General features: G+C 34.2%; 1 long non-coding RNA gene across 1 annotated transcript in view; it reads left to right on the top strand.

The window, feature by feature from the left end:
- The window catches only part of LOC138307199 (uncharacterized), a 37,289-nt gene extending 15,426 nt beyond the window's left edge, over window positions 1-21,863 (top strand). The window contains exons 2-3 of the long non-coding RNA XR_011205945.1: window positions 16,173-16,339; window positions 21,617-21,863. This is a non-coding gene — a long non-coding RNA (uncharacterized lncRNA). The remainder of the gene's footprint in view (window positions 1-16,172; window positions 16,340-21,616) is intronic.
- The last annotated feature ends 1,412 nt before the right edge of the window (window positions 21,864-23,275 follow it).

Here is a 23,275-nt window from a genome sequence, read left to right as displayed (position 1 = left end):
TGGCTACACTGATCTGGTGCGTGCTGATGCTATTACAAAGCAATTGGACCCAAAATTGCCAAAAGTGCATCAACAATTTCCCTGTAGCGTGGAACCTGACATATTGAAATATTGAGTAGAAATCCCTAAAAAACTTATCTTCTGAGAGAATAGCTGTTAACAAGAAATGTTAACTGAACTGCATTTACTTACTTAACCACGGATATCAGGCTCTTTTTGAATAGCCCCCACCAACTTGATGACTTATAAGCCGTCACTATTATTGGGGCTGGGTTTCACTCCCAGTTTCTTATGAACTTGATTTCACCCTATTCTCAAATTACTCTAGCCCGAATATGTCCATGTGTCCTTTCTCGTCATCCCATAAACACTGTGTATTTTATTTAAAGATGCATCCCATCGTTGACTAAATGTTTATTTTATCCCTCTATAAAAAACAATAACAGACGAATAAGTGTTTTTTTTTCCAATTACAAAAGTAAGTTTACACCATTACCACCATTGAAAAGTTTGAGCTTCTAATTTTACTTCAAGATAAGAATATAAAAATAATTAATTAATTACATCCCTAAAATATTCTTGTGGCACTCAACCTATATGGAATGAAGTACTGATTGCGTATACAACAAAAGCAAAATCAATTAAATTATTTTAATTAGATATATACAAACACGATTTAAACACATTTTTTTTTTTCAAATAACGAGTATCGTTTTGGCTCTGTCGGTGGTGGAACATCTTAATTCTTCTCCAAAATTACTGAAGCGGATACAATGGACTTTTGTACAAAATCAACATTGTGAACTCCATATGGCTGTGGCAGGGGCCAAATTTGATTAAAATTTCTGATATCTTTCTCAACTAATGGATTTTATTTGAATAAAATGCTAGCAAGCTTAGAAATCTTCACGTATACATAAAATTTATTATTAAATAAACTCCTGATGTCTAAGATTCTCTAACGAGTATGTCTTACCACCAGTGAGGATTTGCATAGTAGCTAACAATTAATTTTTGCTATAAAATTTAATAGGAAGCCTGAAACATCGGGCCAGATTAATTTTTTTTTTTATTAATATTTGTCTAATTTTCTTTCCAGAATATTGCGGTATACGTCCTCTGAACATAATATGAGTCACATACGGAGCGTTCCTCACCGCATGAATCAAACGGAGCAATGGGGATTTGAGTCCTTTGTTCCAATAGCATTTACGGAGTGTGTGGAGAAAACAAGAAGAAAGTGAAACATCGGATTTTCAGTTGTTTTTATCGTCCCTCGTGGTCCAGTTACTGGCAATACACTTCAATTCTCATACTGCCCTTCTGTTTGGTATATATTGTCCGATATTTGGTATTAAAAATAAACAACAAAGAAAAGTATTTTTGTTGCGGTGACAAGATGTCTAAGCGGCACTGCATCATACGGCTAAAGAATAGTGTCTAGTGTTGAACGAGTGGACAATGTAGATTGATATTGTAAAAAAGTGAAAATTATAATACCAAACGCTTTTTTTTGTATCATATAAATTAATGATATTGTCCTTTACATACTTTATATTAACCTACTACAAAAACATCAGTTAGTCCTTTCTATACTCCAGGGATTACTTCAGCGACTGTCGAATGATCTCGAGAGCCTGTGGATAACTATTCCAGTGGGTTTGGTATGCGCGGGAGGGGACTCGCTGCGAAGAGCGTTTTTTATAATCCGGACTGTGATATTCTATATAACATCAGTCAGAAGTAGATATCTTTTCCGTCAACAACAGTAGCTATCGTTGTTATATATCTTTCGAGATACTCCTAAGGTTTTACTATCAATGGTTGTCACTGTCGTTATATATCCTAGATACTCACCATGGGTAACGTATCACTGTCTCTTTATATATCCTCGATTCTCCATGTGTGAATACTTTCACTATCGTTTATAATATTCTGTGCATACTTCATGAGGGTTTCAAAAATAATCTCTCTCGTTAGATATCCCCAGTTATCTGAAGGGTTGTGATACACTTTCTTTATATGTGATCCCCCCCTTATATCCAGGGATTGACTATCACAGTGTTATTTTTGTTTTATATATATCCAAGATTACTACAGGGTGATAACAATCACTGTCGTTAAATATATATCCTCACTTGTCAAGGGTTGCTAAGCAATGTAGTACATATATCCTAGATACTCCAAGGGCTACTATCACTGTTTGTCATACATGAATTATCCTCCGATATTCCAGGGTCAACCCCTATCACTGTAATTGCTTATATATCATCATTGATTCTCCAGAGGTTACTATCGTTTGTTCGTAATATCCACCCTCTAGTAGCTCCAATGAATACTATCAACTGTCGTTTATATAATCCTTGGTGCTCCATGGGTTACGTAACCCTGTCATTATATATCCAAGAAACACCAGGTGTTACTATTCACATGTCGTTAAAATATCTGCTCACCTATAACTCAAAGGAAAACTAACACTGTCTTTATATATCCTTGTTACTCCAGTGGGGTTAACAATCACTGACGTTTTATATATCCATGGTACTCCGTCCAGGAGGTGATCACTAAAAACTGTCTTTAATATATCCATCAGGTACTTGACTCCATGGGGTTACAAATCAACTGTTCGTTTATATAAATCCTTGTTACACCAAGTGGTTACATATCACTTGTCGTTTATATTTACCATTGGTACATCCAATTGTTACTAATCACTGTCTATTATATATCCTTGGTACTCCCAGGTGGGTTACTCATCCTTGTCCGCGTTATATAACCGTTAGTGTACTCCATGGGGATACTATCACAAGTCGTTATATATCCTTGGTACTCCAGGGTGTTATCTAAGAAACAGTCTTTATATAAAACCTTTTTACTCAGGGTATTACTAACACTGTGTCGTTTATATATCCTTGGTAACTCCGATTTGTTACTATCACCTGTCCTTAATATATCCTATGGGTACTCCAGGGTTTACGTATCACTGTTGTCATATATCCTATGATACTCCAGGTGCTACTGACACTGTCGATATATATGCCTAGATAACTCCAGGGGCTACTATCTGCTGATATAGATAGACATTGTAATACAGTGATTTTATATTTCTGTTAAATTAGTTTAATGACCTCAATGTGGTTAACCACAGACATATACAATGTAGCGCGTTAGCGCTACATGTAGAATATGTCTGAATCCCAAATAATGACGTCGCGCACAATGTTCGGTCACTTTTATGTAACGTTATTGAAAGTAAAAGACGTCTTTATTTTATAACACTGACGAGCGTAATTGACGTCATTTTCCGACATTTGGCAAACCTGCAAGACAAAGAAAAAACACAATTTTTCGAATACTTTTTTGATTTTTCAGTAGAGAGATTTCGCACACGTATATTTGAGCAAAAACGTATTATTTCATTCTGAATAGAAACCATAATTCCTCATATAAAGTCACTTTCAACGTCGTGAACTTGCGTGACAGAACAGTTAATATGAAAAATTTCATTTTGTGTCATTTCTGCAAGACAAAGGTTTTGTTCGATAAAAAAAGTAGAACGACGTCGCAGTCTATATTTTCTGACATGTTATTAAAATAGAAGAAAAATGTATTTTTATATTAACAATTTATGTCTCTTTATCATGTATTAGTACCGTTTTGTACTGTGTGTATTTGTAGTTTTTCACTTTTTTATCTTTTCTCTTCTGATCTGTCGATCGGCACGTCTACAAACAAAGTCCACCATTTTGAAGTATGACGTCACAATTCATTATAACGAAATGACATCATTATAGTGCGTTTTCGGGGAATCTCTGTGTCAGATTTTACCGCCATGTGGTGTTCAGTATGACCACAGTGACACTCTAACTGAAACCGCATACAGGTGCGTGTTACATCTGTCGCGCCAAAAAACGTCATTTTCTCAACAAAAACGCATCAATAGAAAAAATATATTGCAGACAGTTTGATAAAAGTCCTCCAGTTATTTAATAAATATATCCTTTCTGTTTTTCAATTAAAAAAAATAGTATTGCGCTTATATTATTTTACTGTTCAACGCTTTTTCCAATGAAATTCCGGCTTAACGTAAAAGTGACCGAACATTGTGCGTTATGTCATTGCGTTCATACCACCTTTAACGCAATCAAAACACTGTTCAATCTATATATTTACATAAATAAATCTACTTTTACGTAAAATTTAAAACGGTGATGGTTGCTAAGTTGGGTAACTACAGTAGTCAAGATGAACGAAGATATAGTTCAGATTGTTGAATGTTATAGCTGCAGTTTGGTTTGAAATACAACAATGACACTTTTCAATTATTTTTAACATATATTTTTTTTTCTTCAATTTGATAATATATCAATAATGTCCATTTCGAATAAAAATTGAGATAACCAAGGCGGAACGACTACCGGTATGTATCGTTGTCAGGGTAGGGATGCGGTCCGAAGTGGAGCGAGCCGCCATATTTGATTTTCAACCGAAGAAAGTGACTGTGATATAGCCTTTTGATGGTATGACCGTTGAGCTGCTGAATGTTTGTCATGTATGTATCGGTCTAAGAACGCGATTTAGACGTAATTCTCCATAGTCATGACTTTTATTTTATTGTACGGAGGATAGACAAGTGTTTACGTGTGTGTAGGCCTATTTTGAATGCCAAGACGCCCCCTTGTAGCCCTGACCAGCGATTCATTTTGTAGTTTATCACCGTTACAATGCTTGAACAGATGTTTTGTTTTGATGTCAAATACATATCTAATTGGATGTAATAAAAACTCTTTATTGTTATTTTAAAATCCGTCAACTTATGACGCAAAATCTTATCGAAGCGTGAACTAGAAGTAGTCCGAACCTGCACTGCTTTTGTATTCATACGTCATTGCGTTTACGCTAATTTGAACCCTCCCGTTGACTATATAGGGACATATGTAAATATATATTCTTGATACTCCAGGGGCTACTATCACTGTTGTTATATATCCTCGATACTCCAGGGGTTACAATCACTGTCGTTATATTTCCTCGATACTCCAGGGGTTACTATCACTATTGTTATACCCTTAAATCTTGACAATAACACGCGGCTTATAATTGTTTCTGGTAGGAAATCCCAGGCTTACTTTCAAGACCGGCCTATTTCCAAACCCATCTAATTTTGGAAGTCATTTATACTGTAAGGTATAATAAGCTTACTTATGAGACCAGCTTACTTTTGAAACATTTCATCGATGTTTAAATTGAATAATCAAACTAAAATGAAACAAATATATAAAAAGTACATGAATTAGTTATGATAATTAATACAATATGCATTTATTTATACATATGCATGTATTTGTGCATATAATAAAATACGGTTGTAGACGTTTAGATAATTTCCTGGAATGCAAGGCTTACTTTCAAGTGCGGCCGAATTTTAGGATATTTCCTCGATACTTCAGGGGCTACCATAACTATCATGATATATCCTTGTTACTTTAGGGGTTACTATCACTGTCATTATATCCACCCTTATCATTGTTTGTTGAGGCATAATGTAGGTTATAACACCATTACATTATTCTGTAAGGACGTTTTCTTTACTTTATATCACACTGTAACTCTTTCTGTTTTCAAATTGTAACTATCACCATAACATGACATGCGTTAAATGATGTTTTTCCAAGCTCTTAATTTGTTAATTGTATTAAATTAATTACATGTAACACTTAAGATTGTTGCTTCTGCAGTAAATGTGATACATCATTTATCTCCCCTTTACATGTAAATATAACATTATCTCCCCTTTGTGATTATGTAAATATTTCATTATGTCCCCTTTACATGTAAATATAACATTATGTCCCCTTTACATGTAAATATAACATTATGTCCCCTTTACATGTAAATATAACATTATGTCCCTTTTACATGTAAATATAACATTATGTCCCCTTTACATGTAAATATAACATTATGTCCCCTTTACATGTAAATATAACATTATGTCCCTTTTACATGTAAATATAACATTATGTCCCCTTTACATGTAAATATAACATTATGTCCCTTTTACATGTAAATATAACATTATGTCCCCTTTACATGTAAATATAACATTATGTCCCCTTTACATGTAAATATAACATTATGTCCCCTTTACATGTAAATATAACATTATGTCCCCTTTACATGTAAATATAACATTATGTCCCCTTTACATGTAAATATAACATTATGTCCCTTTTACATGTAAATATAACATTATGTCCCCTTTACATGTAAATATAACATTATGTCCCCTTTACATGTAAATGTATAACTATCTCCCCTTTACATGTAAATATTTCATTATGTCCCCTTTAGATGTAATATGTATAATTATCTCCCCTTTACATGTAAATGTATAACTATCTCCCCTTTACATGTAAATATTTCATTATGTCCCCTTCAGATGTAATATGTATAATTATCTCCCCTTTACATGTAAATGTATAACTATCTCCCCTTTACATGTTAATATTTCATTATGTCCCCTTTAGATGTAATATGTATAATTATCTCCCCTTTACATGTAAGTGTATGAGTATCTCCCCTTTGCTTGTAACAATGTTATTATGGTTTATATGTCAGACACAGAAACAAACCAAATTTGGTAATGATAATGTACTCTATGTGTGAAACAGAATACCAACAGATAAGTTGACAAATCCATGTATTTTCGCCGACTGCTCCACACATGGGAATGTCCGATATATTCTTTAATTTGTACCAGCTCTATCACTTAGAGCTGATCCTCTTTTGACATCTTCCCAATAGCCACTTAGTTATTGTATTAAATATTGTACTATTACTCTTGTATTTATTGTATTTTGTAGCTATATAACTCTTTGATACTTTTCTGTCTAAGACAATAGCCACTTAGTTATTGTATTAAATATTGTACCATTATTTATTGTATTTTGTAGCTATATAACTCTTTGATACTTTTCTGTCTAAAACAATAGCCACTTAGTTATTGTATTAAATATTGTACTATTATTTATTGTATTTTGTAGCTATATAAGTCTTTGATACTTTCTGACTAAGACAATAGCCACTTAGTTATTGTATTAAATATTGTACTATTACTCTTGTATTTATTGTATTTTGTAGCTATATAACTCTTTGATACTTTTCTGTCTAAGACAATAGCCACTTAGTTATTGTATTAAATATTGTACCATTATTTATTGTATTTTGTAGCTATATAAGTCTTTGATACTTTTCTGTCTAAGACAATAGCCACTTAGTTATTGTATTAAATATTGTACTATTATTTATTGTATTTTGTAGCTATATAAGTCTTTGATACTTTTCTGACTAAGACAATAGCCACTTAGTTATTGTATTAAATATTGTACTATTATTTATTGTATTTTGTAGCTATATAAGTCTTTAATACTTTTCTGACTAAGACAATAGCCACTTAGTTATTGTATTAAATATTGTACTATTATTTATTGTATTTTGTAGCTATATAAGTCTTTGATACTTTTCTGACTAAGACAATAGCCACTTAGTTATTGCATTAAATATTGTACTATTATTTATTGTATTTTGTAGCTATATAAGTCATTTTCTGACTAAGACAATAGTTTTATACATATTACATTTGCAGACAACTGTAAACCTACTTTCTTTTGCGGTTATTAAATCTCATAATTTTCATTAAAAAATAAATTCAAAATCACAAAAAAATGATTTAGCACATACAATTTTTTTATGGATATACCTTTATAATATCCAGAAAATCACAAAAACAATGAAAAAACGCCCCGCTTCAAGATGAAAATCGGCTGAAATTATGATATAAAAGCAATGCATCTTCTAAACCTATCGCGCGTCAAAGACAGTGTATTGTTAGAGACTCTGTGAAACTAAAAGATATCGTCAAAATAGCTCAGATAATGCAAACACCTCGACACAATATTTTTTGACAGCAGGGATATCGGTCACATTTTATTCAATAAAACGTAACAAGTTGTAAAAAAATAAATTTTGCTGCCACAAAACCGTCCCGTTTACTAATATGTAATATATGACTATTGAAAGAAAATATTTCATTCATTATATCTTCTAGTGGAGAAACATAGACGGTGCTTAATTAGAAATTATGAAAGTGATATCGGTCACACTTAGAATTTTAGGGGTAACGGTCACATCCAAAATTACGAAAACTGAATAATACAGCATTGTACATGTAGTCGTTATTTACGCATTCATGCAACTCCAGTGGAAAAGCGCCAATACACTTTTATTGAATTTATCTGATCTTGAAAGATGACTTTTTAACCGATTATCAGCAAATGGTTGGCGAGCTATAAAAAACCTTTCCCCCATTGTCATCCATCCGTCTTTTGTTTCTGTTATTTCTCTGAAAGTCCTGGAGGGGTTTCATATGTAGATCCAGTTATGTATAAAATATTTCGGGATCAATCAGAAATCGAGATGGGAAACAAGAAAACAATATTTATTTCGATACAAATACATGTATTTGCCAGAGAGTATTAAGGATCTATTTTAAATTCCATGTTTAGAAAGTCATATTTCTTGATTCTAATAATGGAACTTGCTGCTATGGTTCAAATTCCACATGTGAGCATAGTTATGCATATTTCATTTTGGGACCGATCCATTGACACAATGGCCAACTGGTAGTCATCTTTGGTTTTCATATAGGAGTTATTACCCATATTTATGTACTTAATGGACCTTTCTGGAATTTTTTAAGTACTATCTCTCTCTTTACCATAGTTGTGCATAATGCACCAATTAAAGCGCGGTAGTCGACAACTTGAAGTTCGTTGCCATGTAGACATACAATTATCAAATATCTTGTTTGATATAGATATTTTGATATTCATTTATGTCATAGGGTTGTATTTATTAATGCTCATTTTTGGGACAGATAATATTACAAAATAATGAATATTTGGCTATCTTGGAAATTTTTGACTACCACAGTGCTTAATAGCATTCATATACATGTAGATATATTTACTTTTTCACTGCAACCCCACTATTTATACTTACCAAGTGCATTTGACATTCAGGGGTGCATGATCTGCTATCCGCCTATTTTCATGTAACGTCATAATTTGTGTGCCATCGATCACATAAACTATAGTTGTTTCGTCCTTGACGATATTGCTTTTTTCCTTAGATATGCAAATATCATACAATTGTTATCAAATGAAAATGCGTCCAGTTGAAAATTAGGGGAGCATGAATGCCAACTGGACATCGGCTAATTCAACATGAAGCGCTAAAGATATTGGACCCACATATCAAATTGACTAATTTGCAAATCCAATGGTAGACGTCACGATATTTCCTGGGCCTCTTGTTATCGACTGATTTGCTTTTATAATTTGTTTGCGTATGATCATTTGTGATATTGTTGTTAAGATATATTCTATTTACCTTTTCAATCGTTATTGTGTGTTTATTTGTATAAAGCAAATTATTGAGTTGAAAATCTTTGGAGAAACTATCAGTGAACTGTCATGAAGAACTGTACAAACGCTATCAGCTAAAAACCCTCAGTGATCCTGTCTATCATGTATTCACGTATCTCTGTTGCTTATAGATCAGTGTGGTTTTCCTTTTGTTTACATCGGATGCCTTTACATCTTTAAATTTTATGTAGTTTATTATATATTGTCACTGCGAAGTTTTTAAATTATAATTACTTTAACACAGAAACGTACTTCAAATTAGTACAATGGTACTACATGGAGATGTAATTTGTCTTGGTAAGGGTTGCCCCAGTTCCACTTTGCTTCAGCAAGCATTCCACGCAAAGGCAATGCAAGAACAAATGGGTATGTACAAATACATGTATAGACAAAAACAAAACAATATACAGTGTACGAATAACCAAAGTATTCAGCAAAAAAATAGTTACGATAATAGTTAATGATGTTTCATGTATCTCGGTAGTATTTCCTCTTGAATGATTAGATAAGGAAAACAAAACTGCAATATTTCAGCAATCTTTACGAAGCGACAAACCATTTCAAAAACTTTGGATTTGACCGTTACCATGTGAACGACATTCTTTTCAAAAACAACAAAACGCCAATTATACAGGTACGTCACTTTTGAAGCGGATAAAATGAACTATAGTTACTACTTGAAATATAAGGTAATTTATATCAGTAAATAACAATAAAGTTACGAAATTTACACCTGACATATTTTGAGTGAATAAATTGTGACCGATAGCCACGCTGTCGAAACAAAAAACGGACGGATGACGAGCAATGGACGAAAGGCGATTTCAATTGCTCGCCAACCATTTGCTGATAGTGGGTTAAAAGTCGTCTTTCAAGATCAGATAAATTCAATAAAGGTATTTTTTGCGGCGTATCCACTGGAGTCGCATGCTGCTTAAATAACGACTACATGTACAATGCTGTTATATTCAGTTTTCGTAATTTTGGATGTGACCGTTACCCCTAAAATTCTAAGTGTGACCGATATCACTTTCATAATTTCTAATTAAGCACCGTCTATGTTTCTCCACTAGAAGATATAATGAATGAAATATTTTCTTTCAATAGTCATATATTACATATTAGTAAACGGGACGGTTTTGTGGCAGCAAAATTTATTTTTTTTACAACTTGTTACGTTTTATTGAATAAAATGTGACCGATATCCCTGCTCTCAAAAAATATTGTGTCGAGGTGTTTGCATTATCTGAGCTAGTTTGACGATATCTTATAGTTTCACAGAGTCTCTAACAATACACTGTCTTTGACGCGCGATAGGTTTAGAAGATGCATTGCTTTTATGTCATAATTTCAGGCGATTTTTTCATCTTGAAGCGGGCGTTTTTTCATTGTTTTTGTGTGCCCGATATCACTTCCGATGACGTAGGTTGTCCCCATTGACGTTGGTAACTAGTTATATATATTTTCAATTCCCTATGTTTCTTTCCTTATGACCGGAATAATGTCGTTCTATCTTATCCACAATACGGCCTACAATTATACGTTTCTATATATATTTTTGTTATATCTATACATTCAAGATCCATCCTGTTTTTGTATCAGTGATTCTTAATCTGATTGTAGTGTGCTGGTTTGTTTAATGTTTTAGACGATATGATGTGGACAGTTCATAGTTGTACTCGGATCGAGCAAAATGGTCACAATATATAGCACTCAGGAAATGGTGGTGGGAAAGGAGGTTGTTTATAGGGTAAACAAAGGCAATACAGCTCAATAACTGTTGTGTTTCTTTATAAGATCAACATTTAAAATACTAAAACGATGTATGTCTTCTCTGTTAAATGTGGAATATTTACATTTCTTAAATTGTGAACCAGGAAGTGCTCGTTGTTCTCCGATCCACACATTTTTTTTATTTTATATCATGTAGATATACTACTAAATTTAGTATACTGACACAATATGGCACATAAAACAAAAACCTGTGGATGGAGTGACCGAATTTAAGAAACGATTGATCGCATTTACATTTCAGACTCTTTCCTTTCAATATATCTGCTAGACAATTCAAGAACTAAACCTAATTATTGGGGTTCTACTTTTTAGATATTTCGGATAAAAACTTAAAGAGAAATTGCAATACACACGATTGAAAAGAAAAAGACGCAAAACATGTTTCAAACAGAGGGATCTGAGAATTAAAACCCTAAAACCAATATATATACACTCTGGTACACAAACAAATTGATATAAATTGTAACAAATTCTCAGACCCCTGTGGTTTCTAAAATAGTTTTTCTACATAAAGCTCTTTCTAGATGATATGGATGAACTGAAAATAATGTTTCACCCTAAGATTTCGGCCTTGATGAGTGATTTAACTAGACCGGGTGGGGTTGGAGTGCGGGATCATCAACAAAATGTAAAAATGTGTATAAATCATCTTCGTCCCTTGACAACTCCCCGCACAACATACTGTATAATGTCATCAAAATTATTCTTTGGTCACAATGATCGGCCGCTATCCGGAGATAGAGGGTAATCGGGAGTACACTGCTGTTTTTGGGCCATTTTCCGACATCGGACAACACCGGCCAAAAAATATGTCGGACATAATATACATAAAAAGGAGGCCGTGCGGTAATCGTACGGCGTCTGTTTCCTAAGAGATTTTTTTGGGTGCCGGTGAGGCAGTGAATATGACCTAACATATCTGCTAATCGGCCGATTATCATATGATGTCCGGGCGATAACCGGCCTATTCACTGGACATCGTACTAATACCGCCTTAGTAGATTACGGACAACGAAGGACACCTGTACAAGGCCCGGCCAAATGTCAGGCGATGTCCCGGCCCATCCTCGATACTCCAGGGGTTCCGATCACTTACGATCTCTACACCCCTGGACTAGCAATCTCATAGTGAAACTCGAGGCAACAGAAGAGAACAGGTAATTTAGTCTTCAAAGGGAATCTTTGCTGGAGTGTAATTGGTAAAATGTTTTTTCGCTGAGCTGCCTTCAATTTCACTATGAGATAGTCCAGGGGTGAAGAGATCGTTATTGATCGGAACCCCTGGAGTATCGAGGATGTTCCCGGCTGGACATCGGACAATGTTTAAGCAGAATGTGAATTATAATTTGCCGATTATGAAATTCTACGGGATACCGAAGATATTTTAACTTCGAATTAAAACTCTTGGGGGACGTCCCCGATGCTGTCTAAGTCAAGAGCCCCGGACACCGGCTGGCCATGCCTGATGTCCGACCGGAGACCAGGCAAAATGGCTAAAATTCATGCCGGGAGTACATTGATAATCGGAAGGGGTTGTGACCAAAGCATAAGTACTGAACTACATATATTTATACGGGCGTCCACTATAAATACCGTATTCCTTGTTATCATCGTCGCATAGTTCTACAAGAAAATAGACATCTTGTGCACTGATCAGAAACTTAACTTATTCCCATACAAAATTAAAGATCATATACAGTTGTTTGGCTCGGAAGATATTCTCTCTCTCTCTCTCTCTCTCTCTCTCTCTCTCTCTCTCTCTCTCTCTCTCTCTCTCTCCCCCTCTCCCCCCCCTCTCTCTCTCTCTACTAGAATTACATATGTATACAGAATCAAACACCTGTGGTTTGCCTTTTAAGTTTCCGCACTCGTGATATGTTTGTTAGATGTATATCAATGTATTCGGTATAATTTCAGAGACTTTTACGACTTTGATTTTCGATATTTTATTTTAAATATGTTACGACATATTGCAAAATATTATTAACTTGTGAAAGAGCAAAGCAAAGAATTTCCAGAATATCTGTGGAGAAACAATATTGCTAGATAAGATTAAAAAATGTTTAACTGTATTAAATTTATTTATAAATATTTTTGTCCGGATCCCCTGACATGTGGCATATTGGAATTTCAGTCGAATAACTGCATTAACAACTGATTGAGATATGTCAGGATTTATTTCACTCTTATCTTTGATTGATTTAATATATTAATTGCTATCTCTACTAACGAAGAGAAAAACAATCTCAATATCATTTCTAATGTGCTGTTCGCAGCTATATTTATTCATTTATTTATATTTTTGTTCGAAAGTACTTCCATGTATATACTGATCACTTGATACTCACCAGTCTACCCTTCATATTATCTTTTCTCTTCTTCCTAACTGACTTTATCTTTCCTAATGCCTCCCTTGGCACCGCCTCACTTTTGGCCTTGAGTTGAGCGTTCGCCCTTGTGAGGAAGGCTCTGGGTTCTGTCCCCTGGCCGAGACACACCCAATGTCTATAAAAGTGGAAGTTTCTGCTCCTGCTTAGCGTTCAGCATACAGGGAGTGGGACGACTGGTTCGCCCGTTGTCAGTATAATGTGACCGGGTGGGGTGTGTTGCTTGGTGTCTTCGGCGGCATGCTTCAGTGATATAGCACTATAAAAAGGGCAACAGTTCCACTATACAAGAAGACACAACACAAACATATCGCAGTCTCCCAGTACACTCACCTCGCACAACATACACGCAACACACCCGCATACATGGGAGGCCGTCCTTACATGACCATAGCTGTTAATAGGACGTTTAATAAATCAAACAAACAAACAAACCCTTCATATTATGTATTGATACTGTACAGGTAGTTAAATTTATACATAAAATGCGGGCTTAATGAACCGTAGTTTATTGAGAGTTTCCGCAAATACACGTGGTGATGTCGGCAAAAAATGTGCGTAACTTTATAACGTCATTTAATCCGACGTCATAATCACCGCATCTGGGCCCATTTTGTCAGTCGCCGTCACATATATATATTTTCTACTTTTGTTTTTATTGTTTTTAAGAAACCCTTTTAAAATTTTCCATCCGACAAAGGTAGTGCGGCCTTTACACTTTTTTATAATTTTTAACTTTATTGTTCTGGTTTTTTAGGTTCATTATATGAAGCGAAGTTATTTATGGAAGGAGAAATAAACTCTTGTAATTCATCTACACTTTGTAACATCGAATGTGTCATCATTCGCATTCAACATAGTCGAGTATCTGTGAAAATTGTGCTAAATGGGCTTGAGTAAAGTTCGTTGATTGCCCGCGCAATTTACACACATGACAATTCTTTATACTCTTCTTCTGTTAAATAATATTCAAGTAATTCGCCTTTGGTGGTATCTAGTATGTTCATATTTTTTCAAGCTGGCTTTTCATTTCCCGATTATTGTGGTTTTTAATTGCTAAGTCAATTTTAGCGTTCTTTTTTATAAACATTCTTTATTTTTAAGATCTGCATGCGACATTTCGGTACCATCCTTTTTATTTGACCTTTTTGCCTTTCTATAGCTTTCCTTTTTATTTTACATTCTGGTGTAAACCATGGCTTTTTTATTTTTATTTTTTTTTTGTTTTTTACTTTTATTTAAATATCATTTCCATTATTTGTTTTAAACCTTGCGTTTCCGAATGCATGCATAGCGCCGTCAATAAATATTTTACATATTTGATCAACAGCATGATCGAACTATCAAACATATTTATCAATTCATCGATTTGATCTGCTTTGTTGTGTACAAATTCTACAAAAACTTCTTTTCGATCGTCTTTCCATTGTTTAGGCTCTTTTGTAGTATTGTTATGCTTATTAGTATGTGTTACATGGGCATTATTTAAAACTTTCATTTTTTTCATAGTTATATTTACATTTATAGGATAATGTACATCTGACATTATGGTAGAGTAATAATGTACTTTACTAACTTAAGGAAGCCGTAGCTTCCAAACAATAATCAATTACACTTATGTTATAACAAGTAAAATCACCTCTGGTCCACCGGTCCATCCATTCATAATGAATATATCTAAATAATTGCATTAGTAATCGTTTACCGTAGCAATATTACTATTTTATCCTCTGATTTTCTTATTTTATGAATTTCTTTATCCCTTAATAAATTAGCATGTGAGAAATTGATAAATTCTTCATCGTCTTCTAAGAACACATAATCAGGTAAGTCCGCAGTCCGAGCATTGAAATCTCCTAGTAAGCAAATGTGTTTATATTCATTATTATGGATTAATATTTCATGATCTAACTTTTCAAATAGTTCAGGTGAAGAATACTTCTAGTTAGCTGGGGGTATATAAACAATACCAAATAATATATGGCCATTTATATAAAAAATATTACCATTTGTTTTCAACCATAAGATGTGATTACTGTCTGTGTTTATAACAGGGGTATATTTAACATATTCATTTTTTACATCTACAACTATACCTCCTGATTGTACATTTGATAATGAGGTTCTATGTTAGAATATGCTGTATATCCTTCAATATCCTTCCATACAAATCACGTCCGCCGAATCCATTTTAGATTCCCCAATACTTATAACATCATACTTTGATACATATTGCAGAAATTCAGGACATTTTAGCTATTTACTAGTCTAAGACTACTGATATTAATATATATTATATTAAAAGATCTATCATCATAGTTACTGTTCGAACATATATTTTTATTATTGGTCGGCTGATATGAAGGATAGGGATATTCTGTCTTCTCGCAATCCTCGGGTATTACATGTACTACATTTTGTAACTCTCGGATAAAATATACCTATCCTTCATATCCATAATTTAATTTAAAGAATATTATAATGAATTTAATCACTTTTCCAGAGTCGTACAAACACAAGCGAGGTGAGATATCACGGAGGTTCCTATTCAGGGCTAAAGTCCAGTCTTCCCTTGGGATAATTTTGGTGGTCCTCGGTGTAATCGGGTTTTGCTTAGAATTAACAAAGGTACCATTTGTAATCTCTCTCCATATCATCACCGGGTTAATGGTAAGTATGGCAAGCCAACATGACATTTATTCGAAGAGCAAATTCGATCCTTAATTTCACTGCATATATATATAAGATATCTTGATTGAAATATAAGATATATCATATAGTATATGAGATATCTCATATAATATATAAGATATCTTATTTAATATTTAAGGTATCTTATATAATATATAAGGTTTCATATATTTTTTGTAATAAATCCTATATAAGATATCTTATATCGTATATAAGATATCTCATTTAAGTTATCTATATAAGATATCTTCTATAATATATCAGATATCTTCTATAATATATCAGATATCTTATATAATATATAAGATATCATATATAATTGAAATCTCGTTGCTTTATAAGATATCTTATAAAGGAACGAGATTTCAACAAAGGCCCAGAAATGAAGTCTCCCTACCGGAAGTCATAGAGAGTTGTAAAGTAGACTACTACTCGTTCAGCCAGACTCGTGTTGGCTTCGCATGCTACGCCAGTATCAAGCGTTTGGTTGAACGAGACAAAAGTATGCATGTATAGATATTAGTCCGCTAAACCTGCCTATATTATGAGGCTTTTTTATTTTTTATTTTTGTTTTGCCTAATATATATTAGGCAAATTAAAAAATAAAAAAAACCTAATAATATAGGCAGGTTTAGCGGACTAGTATAGATAGGTCACCGTTATAGCCAATATATTTATTGTCGCCATGTTCGAATAGACAACTAGAGTGATGGAAATTAACTGCTTCTGTGTTTTCAAAACATCGTTGAATGCAACCAAACAGCGGTTTATTATCCCTTTCAGTGCCATATCTGTCATTGCGAACGATTCTAAGATGTGTTCCGAAGTGCTCCGAATGATTCTGGAGGGAGAAATTAGTTTCTGGTTTTAAATGCTACGAAATCTCAATCTATGTATCTTATATAGCAACGAGATGTCAATTATATAAGATATCTTATATATTAATTAAGATATCTTGTATACGATATAAGATATCTTATATAGAAAATTAAATAAGATATCATGAATACTATATGAGATATCTTATATACATATATAATGTACAAGTATTTTGATAAAATTGAATAACATGAAAGATAACATAGAGAAATTGAAGATATCATCAAAAACGATTAGTTGACGAAAGATATTGAGTGACTTTGGATAAAATAAATTCATAAATCTGTAGGCCTACTTAACAAAGAGGCCCATGGGTCTTAACGGTCATATGAAAATCATCTCCACAAATTATAACAAGAGGGAGGAGGGGGCGGTCAGAGCTATCATTTATACAAAATCTGTTCACATTCTCCCAAAGATGTTTCTGACCAAATTTGGTCAAAATCCAATAAGAACTTTATGACTAGTAGCGTTTTGAAGGAATTTTCCTCTAATTCCCCTCTTGGGACCCGCCTCTCCTGCCCCTTGAGGCTCAAGGTAACCATTTATACAAAATAAGTTCCCCTTCCATTAAAGATATTTTACACCTAATCCGGTTGAAATTTATTCAAAACTGTCCGACTAGTAGCATTTGCAAGAATTATCAAAATTTCCCCTATTGGGCCTCGCCCCTCCTGCCCCAGATGGTCAGAGTCACCATTTATACAAAATCTGTTTCCTTTTCCTTAAGAATGCTTCCGGCCAAATTTGGTCAAAATCTAATGAGAACTTTATGACTAGTAGCGTTTTGAAGGACTTTTCCTTTATTTCCCCTAGTGGGCCCCGACCTTCAGGCCCCAGGGGTATCACAGAGTCACCATTTATACAAAATCTGTTCCCCTTCCCATAAAGATACTTTAGACCAAATATGGTTGAAATTCTTTCGAAACTTGATGACTAGTAGCATTTTTAAGGAATTTTCCTCTGTTTACGAATTATTTTTACGACAAATTTATTTTGAAGCAAAAAAAAAGTTTTGTCAGGATAAAAATTGAGGATATTGGGTTTGCTCGAAATATTTGGCATGTTATCGATTTTGTCCACACTTTTAAACCATTTTAAAAACATGCTATAGATATAATCTTATAACCTATACTTTTTCAAAAACAAAATAAAAAAAAATCCGGGAAAATAGCATTTTAAAGGCTGAAATGTTGCCCTAGTTGACCATAAATTTGAAATTGAGCAAAGACACCATAATGAAACAACAGTTGGTGATAAATTTTTTTGTTAACTAACACATTTACTCTAACATTATTGCATTTCTATTCATGAATCTTAACAGTGCAAAAAAGACTAACAACTAAATATGCTCTTGGGTGAAACAAATAGTTTCTCTTTTCATATCAGAAATCAAATAATTATTGGAAAGAAATATATTTTCGTCAGCACCTTAAACGCAAAATAAGATTATCCATCTCTCTTATGTAGATAAAAAATATTTTAAATTGAATTAAGAATAATTAAAGAGAGAAACAGAGTTATATTTGATTTTCAAATAAAGTATGTATAATTTAGAAATAATACCAGCACCACAAAGGCTACAATCTTAATTTTGAGCAATCAGACGGCTTTTATTTCGAAACAATGGCAACAATGTATTAAAAACTGTTACTATCTCATTCGGCATACCCCATAACCCATATGTACAGTGTACCAATTTTCACTAATATCTAATAATATCTAAATTTCACCCAATCAGAGACCTCCATTTTGTTTCCATGGCAACTGATCTTTTTGAAAGTGTTACCATGTTATTCAGCATACCTCGTAACCTCTATATACCAATTTTCACTTAATTCTGACATCATTCAAATTTCACACAATCAGAGGCCTCCGTTTGGTTACCATGGCAACCAATATTTTACAAGGTGTTACCATGATATTTAGCATCAAAAATTATTACTGTATACTGATTTCTACTTATATCGGACGGTGGAATCATAAACTGGAAATGTATAACTTGGTAGAAGTGGTCCGTTGCTACATTTTGAAGTCACTCAAAAACAGTTTTCCCGGATTTTAATTTTGAACCTGATTTACACATTGACAGAAAATGTCGTAGGAGTATTTTTAAATGGGGTAAAATTGTGGACAAACCCAGTAACAGGGTGATATGAGATGACAAAGAGCAATGTTTCGTTTTCGATTTTTCCAAAAAGTCTTACTTTTTCGTAAAAAATACTATTTCAAACAAAATTTTCCGTTAAAAAATTAAAAGAAATGACTTAAATATAAAGTATATGATCTACTCAAATGATTTATGAATAAAAATGTAGAATATTTAACAAAGGCTAACCTTTTTTGGCATGTTTGTGCAGGTAGTTTTAATGAAAATGACTTCAAAGAATTCAGGCCCTTTGGGCCTTTTTAAAATCACAAAAGGAAAAAGAATTGTCATTTTAAGGGGTCAACTAGTACTTTCAATATGCAAAGTTTCAAGAAAATTCGGCTGTGGGCAGTTTCTATGGGATTTTTGGCATTAGCTTGAACACCCCTCAGGCCCCAGGTGGGTCAGAGTCACCATTTATACAAAATCTTTTCCCTTTTCCCTAAGGGTGTTTCTGGCTTAATTTGTTTAAAATCTGTTGAACACTTTTTGACAATAGCGTTTGAACGATTTTTATCAAAATTTCCCCTATTTGGCCCCGCCCCTCAGGCCCCAGGGGGGTCAGAGTCACCATTTATACCAATTCTGTTCCCCTTCCCCTAAGGAAGTTTCTGACCAAATTTGGTTAAAATCCATTAGAAACCTTTTGACTAGTAGCGATTTAAAGGAAAGGTTTACGCACGGCACACGACGACGGACGGTGCACGATGACAATAGGTCCCTTCGGGTCAGATGACCTAAAAATGGAGCAGAAGTAAAAGAAATGAGTAGAGTCTTCAATATGTCAGCAATATGAGCATGATGGATCTTGAATTAACTTATCAGTGAATTTATCATAGTTATCATAGAAGAGGAATGGAATTTGCATTATACAACTTTTCTTTTAAATATACCTAATGATGGCGTTTAAGTCATATCAATATCAAGCGAGTTTAAATTTCGCATGATGTCAGGACAATAGCTATTACCGAAAAGATTTGATGTAAAACGAGGAATATTAAAGAACCTATGATGCCTCAGATTATGAAGTGGAACATTCATGATTAATAAATGGTGCGACTATCGAAAACATTGGACACTGGTTCGCCCGTTCTAGGTATATTTTGTGACCAGGCGGGGTGTGTTTGTTCTTTGGGTGTATGTTTCAGTGAGGTAACACTAAAAAGGACAACAGTTCCACACGATATACTACAGCCAAACCACACACGCAACACATCGTATCTGTGGGAGGCGGTCCTTCAAAATCTAATAACCCAAACCAAATCAAAGAACGTTCGCTCCTATTAAAGTAGTAGTCTCTGCTCCTGTTTAGAGTTCAGCATGCAGGGAGTGGGACGACTGTTTCGCACTTTGTCAGTATATTATGACCAGACGGGGTATGCTGTGTGGTATATTTGGAGGCATCTTCCGTGAGACAGCACTATAAAATGCAATAATAGGAAAAACTACACGAATATAAAAAACATAGCCTCCCAGCACACCAGACACAAACATAGGATATATTAGAGGTCTTCCTTAAATCAACTTATCTGTTCACGGGCGTTTAGAAGTCTTGCGTAACCAGCCCAACCACTAACGAGTTAAATCAGCCATTCAGGCCTTTTTATTGATGATATAACACACATTAATACGCCCCATAATGACGACGCAACAACTTGATTCTTACACCGCCAAGAATTCCACGAAAGTGGATGTGTCGCCTGCACACTGCACAGCCACAAAAAATAGTTATTTAAAGTTGAAAACAATGTAAATAACCAGCTTGTTTGGTTGAAATCGGACAATAAATTCTATAGTTGTCAAGCGAAACCATGTTTCGACTATTTTAAAGTCCTGTAAGTCTTGCAAATATGGACGGATTGTGACCAGTATTAAATCCATCTAAGATCTCATCCATATAAAGCAACATACCAAATTTGGTTGAAATCAGACAATAAATACTAAAGTTGTCGAGTGGAAACCATGTATTTATCTGTTTTAACGATTTTAAAGTCCCGTAACTCTTTGCAAATATTGACGAATTTTGACCATTATTGAACTCAACCGAGATCTCATTGATATAAAACAATTTATAAAATTTAGTTGAAATTGGACAATAATAATTTAAGTTGTAGTCGAGCAAGGTCATGGTGTGATTTCTTATTAATTTTAACAAAAATTAGCCTGCGTGTAGTTATCAGTCCTTTATCCCCATTTATTCATTGTAGAAGTTTGCTGTTAATTTCAGATTTTGGTGTCAGGGGTTTGTTTGTACCAGGCCGGAAAACGGATAAGCAGCGAAGACAGTGTTACAAAGTCGACTAAATGTTTCGTAAGTACACAAGGTATCAGTTTGTAATCGGATCGTTGTAGAAATCAGCGTCGTATAATACAATGCACACTGTCTATAATCGTTTATGCAAAATCTAATAAACTTTCCCTGGCATTCAATAAATACGTACATTATGCATGTAAGAAATGAAGCAGTTAAATCACAGGGGTTTGGCTCTATATATTTTCTCTCTATATATATAATACTCAGTATTAAATAATTATATGTATAGAGGAAAAAATGTCTATAGAGCCAAATGAGTGTGGTTAAATAGAAATTTAGGCGTACCTTTTATCTATGGGAGGTTGGAATCACCTATTCTAATCGCCTTTCGTCCGTCATGTGTCCATTGCCAATTCATATGTTTGACTTACTCTACAAAACTACTGAAGCAAATTCAATGAAACTTTGTACAAATAAACTTTTTTAGACACTCAAATGCAAGTGCATAAGGTGTCAGTTTGCAATCGGGTCGTTGTGAAATGCACATCAGATAATGCATTGTACGCTGCCTGGTAAGCAAATAAACTTTTCCACACTAGCCTTACCAAATACATGCATTATGAATATAGGACCTATTAAGCAGTACAAGAGATCCCAGAGAGATCTTGGCACCCAACAACAAAGAGAGGATCTTTCTCTGCTTTTTCAAACTTTGTTAACATACAATATCACTAAATATGAAAGTGTAGGAGAATCCTTGCTCGTACATTCTATGATGACTAAGATAAACGACACTTCAATTATCAAAATCAAAATGGTGGCCTTTTCAGCCATCTTGATTTACCGATCGGTACCAAAATACAAGTATTATCTACAGTACCTAGGTTGAAACACTACATGGTGAAAATTTGAGAAGGATCCCCTTACATTTGATACTTTCTGAGAAATAGCTGGTAACTAACTTTTAACTGTAGCTGTCGTAAGTCTAAGATAGGCAGGCCTGTCGGCCATCGATCTTCATAGATCTCGTGCTACCAAATGCCAATACGCACCAACAAAGGCCACTAGGGAATCTGCACATGAAATTTGACGAGACAGATCCGTTAAAGTGAAACGGCCTCGGGACAAGAGAATGGGCTTAACGTCTGTAACAATGGTGTGAATGTACATCCATGGTATAATTTCTTATGGGAAATAGAAAATAAATTCTCTCGCACCTCAATATCCTGTCTGCGTACGATACGACTACTTACATTTTAATGTATTGTGAATCCTGTAATAGCGGTTCCCTACCGGTTGCACTTTGTCACAATGACGTTAAATTTACTACTGACAGCTCATGATATTTCTATATGTCTTTCAACTGTTTCCTTTACACATTTAATTGGTCATGAACATGGCGAGAACGTAAGCAGTAACTTGACCGTCGTATTAAGATGTGAAGACACTTTTGGAAAGAGCCAATGGAAGCCACAATTAGAATGGTTTTCTTTGCCCCGATCTATTCACTTTTATATTTGCCTTGTTCTGTTGGAAAATAGCGATAAACATGTATTTAACCTATCCAAAATCACCAAGATGGCCCGCATATCGGGGGGGGGGGTCCTCTTAGATTGACCTATATCCGTCCCA

This window comes from Argopecten irradians, chromosome 14 (assembly GCF_041381155.1).
Source record: "Argopecten irradians isolate NY chromosome 14, Ai_NY, whole genome shotgun sequence".
Lineage (NCBI taxonomy): Eukaryota > Metazoa > Mollusca > Bivalvia > Pectinida > Pectinidae > Argopecten > Argopecten irradians.
This window is presented reverse-complemented; position numbering and strand designations above follow the sequence as displayed.